Raw genomic sequence first — 10,206 nt, 5'->3', positions numbered from 1 at the left:
ATGGGATTGCTCGTTCAAGAAACCATTGATGGAATCATGTTCGGGACTCAAAATGGAGCAACTTTCATGTTCGGGTCGAAGGCTGAATCAACTTGGATCAATTTGTTATCTAGCGACGAAAGCGGAAGCTAAAGATTAAACCATGCGGCCGCACAGGCAAAACCACATGCGGCCGCACACGTGCATACCGAAAACCAAAAGTGCAATATCAGTTGAACCATGCGACCACATGGATTTACACCATGCGGCCGCACAAGCTAAAAAAATTGGCGAATTTTCTATTTTTGGCCGAATTTCCTAGTTCCGATAGAATTCTTATGAAATCAAATTATTACCATAATTTGATGGTCTTGGACATTTTTATTCATTAGTATAAATAGGAGATTACTTTTCATCGTAATAACTTTGCACTTTTTGTTGGGAATCTACTTATACATGCACAGCGGAATTTAAAATAATTTTCGATTCCTACCAAGAATCGCCTTTGTGTTTNACAAAACATCCACGTGTTCATTTAAGTGTTACCACACTTTAGCTTGTGAGATCAGCTACTTACTTCACAAGTAAGAAATGCCATACGTGATGGTCTATCCGTAATAACGATATCTGTATCTCGTTATTACTTACGACCACAAATGATTTAAGATTCAATCAGATGTAATTTGTATCTCACAATTACAACTCATTGTGATTAACGAATTACAAGTATTTGAATCTACGGACTCTATTATTTATTTAATTGTCTGTTAATTAAATAATAGATCTGCCATTTAATTGCATTAATTACATATAAAAGTATTTATGTCCAAAGTTGATTGGACCTAGGGCATAATACTTACAAACTCCCACTTGCACTAGATCCAATCACTTATGTATCGAATATCATAAGTCTACATGACGATCATGTTTATACTACGACAACCCTTTGTCAGTGGATCTGCAATATTATTAAATGTGGAAATTTGCTCTTCTTTTTGCATCATTTCTATGTATTATCTCTCTGATGAGATTATACCGCCTTAATGCATGTTTGGATCATTGATGAGACCTTAGTTCCTTTGCTTTCGCAATGGCTCTATTGTTATCACAATACTATTGTATGTGATCAACAATATCAGGAACTACTCCAAGTTGATTTATGAACATCATGATCCATATTGCAACTCTTTGCTACTTCTGAAGTATCCATATATTAGGTTTCTACTATTGAATCAACGGCTGCTTCACGTTTGGAACCTTTCCAACATACCGCTTAAGAGTAAACCAGTTTCTCCATATGAAATCTTCTCAAGATTTCATCTATGTAAATTGGGATGAGTTAAGCAATCTTCTAGATCTACCTCTATAGATCAAGTTGCTTATCCCATATCATTTATGAATAAATCCTTTAACATCCATTATTTCAACGATTGAAATATAGGGATGTCGTTTTAGGAATACGAAAAATGCTCCCACTATCTTCTTGTAAACACACAATTCATTTTCAAATTTGATAGAATCAAACACTTTGACTTTTCATCAAATCTAAGATTTCAGCTCCAAAAGACTTCTCTTAACCTATAGTCACGATATGCAACTGTTGCAAACAAAACCCGAATGGACTTAAGCAAGGCTACATGAGAAATATTTCACCAAGGTCAACATTTAACCTTTGCTTCCAGCATTGCTTTGTATATATGGATATTCATATCCATATCGACCTTTTCTTTTGTAAACTATTTACAAAAGCTTATAGGCTTTATTCCATTAGGAGGCTTGACCAAGGTCCAAACCTTATTCACTTGCGTTGAGTTTCATCTCGAGTTTCATGGCATCTTGCTGTCTCTTTTAAGTCAACACCTGACTTTATTTTGTTGTAACTAGCAGGTTCATTATCCTGGATCACTGTTTAATGATTCGCACCTTCTTGAAGGTCGAATGAGCCTGCTAGATTCACATAGAGCTGTCATGTCCTCAGGAGTCTTTACTTCCTGATCCAAAGTATGTCCCATATCAGATATGGGATCAAACTCAGATTTATCTACTTGGTTAACTATATCTGTGGACTTTTGAACTCTTTCAAAATTCTATTTTACTCCCACTGTCCTCTCCTAGAGTAAACATTTTCTCTAAGAAGATGATATGTCGTGAGACGAAGACTTTCTTCTTGATAATAGAATTTATATTCAATTGTCTCCTTTGAATATCCCACAAATATGTATTTATCGGATTTAGTCTCAAACTTATCCGATTTAAGGCGCTTCAAATAAGCGTCATGGCCCCAATCTTTCATATAAGATAAATTAAGACTATTGTCTTTCCATAACTCGTATGGAGTTCTGTTAACCAATTTAGATGGGACATGGTTTAGTGTGTTGCACACTGCAATCAATGAGTGACCTCAAAACAATTTTGAGAAATTTGCATGGCTTGTTATTAATCGCATTATATGTAATACTTAACGATTCCTCCTTTTAGATACACCACCTTGCTGCAATGCATATGAAGGAGTCCACTGCACGAGAATCTCGTTCTCTCTTAGATAATCTTAATTTTATCTTTAAGATACTCTCACTTGATCAAATCTTAATGTGAAGGTATCTTTACCTCTTTGTTTCTCTAATTCTAGTGTGAATCCCTTGAACTTTTCAAGAGTTTCATGTTTGAGTTTTCATCAAGTATACTTGATCATTGATGAAATAAGAGAAACATTACCTGACATTGATTGACATGAATCCATATGCATCACTATGCATTAGACCGGTAATTATGCTGACATTTCTTCTTTTCAAGCAAAAGAAGATTTGGTTATTGTGCCAGACATGCATAATTTGTACTTGTCAAAATGAATTAATCCCAAGTATACATCTTTATGTAACTTTGGAATTATATTTCATCTAAATGACAAAGTCTGTCATGCTAGATTTTGGTAATAATTAGATTATAGTATTTATGCCTTATAATTTCTATACTTATTATAGAATCTTTAGTATTAAAGAATATAAATGTCATTTTATAATTTACCATAGCCATTAGGATCTTTAACAAGATAAACAAGAACAACAATTGTCCTTAACATTAAAATAGTTCATGTCTAAACATGAAATTCATTTTAATGTTCCAGCTATAGTTGGCATAAAACGACATTTCAATACTAAACCAAAAGGCAATAGTAAGAAGTATATTCATATAGGTAATGTAGCAACCTTTGCTCATCTCCAACGTGTATATCAACTTCTCCCTTTCGCAGTGGTCTACTTCTTTTTTAGTTTCTCCTTATTTGTATAAATGCGATATTTACACCTGGTATCATATACCTAAGAAACTCGTGAAGTAGACGTAAGTCATACAATATTCCTTCCAATGACCTTTCATTCTATAATGAGACCAAGGGTCATTAGATTTGGTATTTGTCCTTTCGCTTATACTGTCTTAACCATATTGGGTGCTTTCACAAAGCCCCTTTAGACTTCCTCTTAATATCTTTAAAGAAATCAATGGTTTTCCCACTACCAACTTCGATAAAAGGGTTAACAGTCCTAAGCATGTTAAGCAACTCAATATTTTTGCATTCGAGCTTATTCACGTTAAATTCATAATTAGTTGTGAATAGCTTTAGCTGACAGAGATTACAGGACCAAGTCACTACTTAGTTCATGGTTTATGATTGAATACAGTTGAGACATTTCTCAACGTCAATCATCTTCAGTGTCTAAGCATCGATTGAAGACTACTCTATCATTTTGCACCGGTATAGTTGTTTGGAAGTCTCATATCCTTCCACACATGATTATTATCATACAACTCTATGTAGTGAAGAATTATGTGTTAACATCTATACTCTCAAGTTGCTTTTGTAACTCAGTGACATAGTTGCAAGTATCACATACGTTGCAGTACTATTATCATCACTGCGTTTACTATAGTAGCCACCTCTTCTTTAATCGAGTCATCACCAGGTGTCTCTGGAAAGGACTACTCAAGGACGTGACCAATTTTCTCATGTATAAGAACAATTCTCAAATTGCAGTGTCAATTAAGAAAAAATAGTTTGGTTGTTGGCATCTAGTATGCTATTCAAAACATATGGTTACTCATATTCAATAAATATAAATGACGAAAAAGAAAGAATAATATATATAAAATGGATCAATTAATTTAATATGGTCTTTTATTAAATTAATTATGCTCCCACTGTTTAAATAAAATTTATGGCCCTCTCACATAAATTTACGGAGTCCTTGCTTGACTCCAAGTGGGCTGGGATTCCATCTATTATATTAAGACCTTGAGTGTACTCAACAAGCCCTAATATAATATTTGGGTAGATACTATTATCAATTGTATCTCCATACAACTCCCAGATCATTAAGCTGACAACTCTTTGTTTTCACATATCTTATGTGTTAGCTTAATATGCCTCTAAAATTCATCTCCTTGAGTGTACTCAACAAAAGATAAATTTTAGTTAAGTCAAACCCATCATTCAGAAATATCAAATATTTCATAGTGTCAAACATATCCCTAATGGACCAGCCTTGAGTGTACTCAACAAGCTGAAACGATTTGGGACTCTAGTTTTCACTATAATGATGGAAGGCGATTACAAATGTGACTTAATATTTTATGGAGGGATGTCTCTTCAATTAGTCCAATTCCAACATGTATCCTATACTAGTTGGCATGCAAGCCTAAATGAAATTGGACTCACAGGCCCATAGTAACAATAATAATAATGGACTCACAGGTCCAAAATAATAACAATAATAACGGGCTCGCAGGCCCAAAACAATTAAGTGCTCGCAGGCCCATAAAACGACAAAATTAAAAATTAACCATTCAACACATCCATATGGTCGAGTCCATAATCGTCCACTAATAATACATTCATCACATAAATGTATACCTTTATAATATCTAATATTATATGCAAACAAGTTTCAAGTTTCTAGCAATTAAGTGGTCTAAACTCTTTTAGACAAATGGATCGGATTAATTAAATAATTAATTAATCATATTAATCGATTATTTAATTAGCGGGAATATTTAATTAAAGTCAAATTTTAATTAAATAACAAATTAGAGTCCAACTCTAATTCAACAATTATATGGCGAGATTATTTAATTAAAATCAAATCTTAATTAAATATCAAATTAGAGTCAAACTCTAATTTCAAAATGTAAGGCGGTTGAATTTAATTAAAATCAAATTTTAATTAAATGATAAAACTAGAGTCTAACTCTAAATCTAAGATTTTAGGGCGAACATGTTTAATCAAAATCAAATTTTAATTAAACATCAAATTAGAGTCTAATTCTAATTGGAATAAACTATAGGGTGAATTGATTTAATTAAAATCTAATTTTAATTAAACAGCAAATTAGAGTCAAACTCTAATTCCAAGAAGAAATTTAGGGCGAGGCAATTTAATTAAAATCAAATTTTAATTAAGCGTCAAATTAGAATCCAATTCTAATTTCTAAAATATCTTTGGGCGAATAATTTAATTAAAATCAAATTTTAATTAAACACTAAATTAGAATCCAATTCTAACTTAAATTGAATTAAGATTTTAATTTAGGATAAAACTCCTAAATAAAATAAAATTCAATTTAGGGTCAAAGTTTAATATTTAAGTCAAAATCCAATTTTAACGAAAATATAAAATGTCGTCAATTTTAAATAAAATTTTAATTTGGGTCAAAATTAGAAGTCTAGTCAAAATAGGTCAAAACCAATATAAAATAAAATTTAAAACCATTTTAAAATCTAAATTCAAATCCCCTTTTGAAATTTACATTTTGGCCCATTTTAAAATTAAAATCAAGACCTCTCAATTTCGCAAATTTCATGCAGGCCCTTCATATTTCGAAAATATCAGAATAGGTCCTAGTTCAGAAATTGCAAAACTGGCCCTTACTACTAAATTGCAGAGAAGGACCTCCAATTTCTCAAATTGTAGACATGCCCTTCCTTTTAAAATTACAACTTGACCCTTTAGAAAATAATTGCAGACAGGGTCCCACAATTACTTTGATTGCAGAGGAACCCCCGCCTCCACCCGATTTCAGAAAACCCTAAAAATTTAAATTTTTTTTATTTCTTCAGGTTTCATGGGGTCGGCGTCGCCGACCCCGGTGCTGCCGGCTGCCCAACGCCGACGACCGGCCAGTCCCCTCCCCCCTTTTTTTTTTAATTTCGACCCAAATATTATTTTATATTCAAAATCAAATTCTGAATATTAAAAATAATTTTCTTAATCACTAAAACAAGAAAAATAAACAATTAACTTTTAACTGTTTCCAACATGCAAAGCAATTTCTAACAAACACAAACCTGGCTCTGATACCACTGTTGGGAATCTACTTATACATGCACAGCGGAATTTAAAATAATTTTCGATTCCTACCAAGAATTGCCTTTGTGTTTAGATAGAAATTGTGATAAGATTGTACCTTTTTCAGATCTGCAATCCTTTTGCTTTTTTTTCGTTCCACAATCTTGATTCGCCACCACAGCTGTCCAATTGTCCAGCCTCCAACGGTGATCCACACAGAGAACATGATTGCAGCCTCTAGGATTTCCTCTTGTGCCAGCAAGAATAATGAAAACATTATGGATCTCAAACCCTAGTTATGTATTTATATAAACCCAAGCAGGCTCGGCTCGGCCCGGTCCGATCCAATAATTAATTAATCCAATTAATTAAACCCGGTCCGTGAATTAATTAATCCAATAAATTAATTCGAAAATATAAATAACAAATCCAGTTAATTAATTTATCCAACGATTGTTAAATTAACCAATTGGCAATTTGCAATCTTCCAATTCTCTTTTGTGTGTGACCCATTAGGTTCCCGACCACGATGCCTAACGACGTGAAATATTATTTTGATCTAATCAAAATTGATAAATTAAAACACCCTTTTAATTTATCGTCAATTCACATTCGCCGTCCCTAATTGACATCTAGCAATGTGTCAGGGCAATACATGTGACGGGAAATGTCACGTGGTATGACAAAACCAAATTCGTTCGTTTACCGTGAAACTATAATCCCTTCGTCAATATGATCTGATCAATTACGAGATATGGAGTTGTGTCAATCTCGATCATCGATCATATCTTTCACTCCACTATTAAGTCAATATAAATCGAAAACTCCTTTTCGACTTATGAGTACACCTTGGCCAAGGATTTCATCATTGACTTAATTGAATGAAACGCAGATCATAATCTCCTACTATCTAAGAGTGACGAATCCTTTATTGATCAATCACAACCTTCATATGATTCTTGACGTACCCGAAGGATGTCGTATTAGCGGCCCTTTTTAGAGCAACATCCAACACCGTCAAAGTATGACTGTCCTCGTATAAGGTACCATGATGACCTCAAGTCAAAGGACCAATTTCACTACCGAACGTTAGAGATTAACCACCGACACTCAGATAGTTATCCATGTGGAATCTCTCGACGGGTCTCCAATGTTTTGTTCTATAACAAAACACCCACGTGTTCATTTAAGTGTCACCACACTTTAACTTGTGAAATCAGCTACTTACTTCACAAGTAAGAAATGCCACACGTGATGGTTTATCCGTAATAACGATATACGTATCTCGTTATTACTTACGACCACGGATGATTTAAGATTCAATCAAATGTAATTTGTATCTCACAATCACAACTCATTGTGATTAACAAATTACAAGTATTTGAATCTACGGACTCTATTATTTATTTAATTGTCTATTAATTAAATAATAGATCTGCCATTTAATTGCATTAATTACATATAAAAGTATTTATGTCCAAAGTTGATTGGACCTAGGGCATAATACTTACACTTTTGACCTTTGAATTAATATTATAGAGAGAGAAATTTCTTCTTTCAATTTATTGTTCTTCTTGAACAATCTTGGAACTTATCAAGACTTAACTTCTTCTGGCGTTCTATCAATCGGATTGTGGGTTCTTTTAATTCTAATTCAAGGGGTTTTAGGTTCTTCGCTAATCTAGGGTTTCTTGGTTCAATTCTTAGGGTTCAAGATCTAAAATCGGGTTAGTATTGGCGTTCTTAGGTTCTGCATCAATCTCGTTGTGGGTTTCGTAGTTTCCATTGCTACAGGGTTCGCATCAGTTGGTATCAGAACTTTGGCTCCAATTTAATCAGGTTATATCCTTTGTTTTCTAATTTTCTTCAATTCCTTGTGTTCTTGTGTACAGAAGGTTTCTTGATTCTTTGATCCAAAAGTTTCATCATAATCTTCAAATTCCATTTCTGGGCTCAATTTTCGCCCAAATCAGTTTTCGTTTTCTTTGTTGGTTTTGTTATAGATTTTCGGATCTAAAAAAATTACTGTTCATCCGTACAGTAAATAAAAAAACTTGTTAAATATTATTGATCCGTCAAATACCAACTTTTATTATTCATTATCGTTTCTAAATTACTTGGACACATTGAATCATTCTATTCCTTCAATTTAAATCAAGTTTTAAAAGTTTTCCTTGAGTCCTTTGTTACAATTGTTGAAATCACATCCGGTTTGGGGAATTCTACACGAATTGATTGATTGATTGAGTTCATTGATTGTTTCTAGAAGCAATTGTTGAAAGAACTGAGTGGTAAAAAATAGAGAGGTGAGCTTAAGAGAGGGTCAAAGCCCTTGTGTGTGTTCCAAGTGACTTTTGGTGAGGCAGTAAAATAAAATTTTAGTGTTAGGATGTCAGAAAGGGCAGAATCAAACTCAAGCCGACAAGGCAATAATAGCAATGCATCGGAGGATTTAGTGCAAAGGTTTGAGATGGCGTTTGGAGATGTGAGAGATAGGTTGGAGAAGCAGGAGGCTTGGATGAATAGATTAGATATATCGGTAGCTAATCTTAGTCGGGGACATCGAGTAGATGTATCTAATGCCAGAGGACCGGATAGATGGGAGTCTAGGAGGGAAAGGCGAGAGGAGTATGGATATGGGAGTGACATGGGAAGGATGAGGAATAGAGGCGATAGGTTCGACAGACAGGGTCGGAATGATCGCGGGGAGGAGTTGGATGGAAATTTGGAAAATATAAAAATGATAGTTCCTTCATTCAAAGGAAGGAGTAATCCTGAGGCATACCTGGAGTGGAAAAGGAAGGTTGAAATAATCTTTGAGTGTTATAACTATTCGGAGGAGAAAAAGGTGAAGTTAGCAGTTTTGGATTTCAGTGACTATGCAATTTCATGGTGGGATCAAGTGATTACTTCACAACGTAGGAGTGGGGGAAGACCAATCAGCACTTGGGAGGAATTGAGGTCATTGATGAGAAAGAGGTTTGTTCCTAGCCACTATTACCAAGAGATCCATCAAAAACTGAAAGGTCTATATGAAGGGCCGAAAAGTGTAGAAGACTATCATGGTGTTGAGATGGGAAGGATGAGGAATAGAGGCGATAGGTTCGACAGACAGGGTCGGAATGATCGCGGGGAGGAGTTGGATGGAAATTTGGAAAATATAAAAATGATAGTTCCTTCATTCAAAGGAAGGAGTAATCCTGAGGCATACCTGGAGTGGGAAAGGAAGGTTGAAATAATCTTTGAGTGTTATAACTATTCGGAGGAGAAAAAGGTGAAGTTAGCAGTTTTGGATTTCAGTGACTATGCAATTTCATGGTGGGATCAAGTGATTACTTCACAACGTAGGAGTGGGGGAAGACCAATCAGCACTTGGGAGGAATTGAGGTCATTGATGAGAAAGAGGTTTGTTCCTAGCCACTATTACCAAGAGATCCATCAAAAACTGAAAGGTCTATATGAAGGGCCGAAAAGTGTAGAAGACTATCATAAGGAGATGGAAATACTCATGATTAGGGCCAATGTGGTGGAGGATCGGGAGGCTACCATGGCACGATTCTTGAATGGGTTGAATAGGGAAATTGCCAATGTAGTGGAGTTACAGCATTATGTGGAGTTGGAAGACATGTTACATGTGGCTATGAAGGTAGAGAGACAGCTGAAGAGGAAAGGGGCAGCTAGGTAGCCGTTAGGAACTTCAAGTGTTAATCCATCTTGGAAGCCAGGGTGGAACAACAACAACAAAGGTGATAAAACTGTACCTAAAGGTAGGAATGAGTGGCAGAAAGGGAAAGAAGAAAGTGCTAGCAAAACAGCACCCAAAACAGATTCACAACCATCAAGGAATCGAGACATCAAGTGTTTCAGATGCTTGGGGTCAGGGCACATT

Source organism: Olea europaea, unplaced genomic scaffold (genome assembly GCF_002742605.1).
Source record: "Olea europaea var. sylvestris unplaced genomic scaffold, O_europaea_v1 scaffold32, whole genome shotgun sequence".
NCBI classification, from domain to species: domain Eukaryota; kingdom Viridiplantae; phylum Streptophyta; class Magnoliopsida; order Lamiales; family Oleaceae; genus Olea; species Olea europaea.
Note: the sequence above shows the minus strand (reverse complement) of the source record.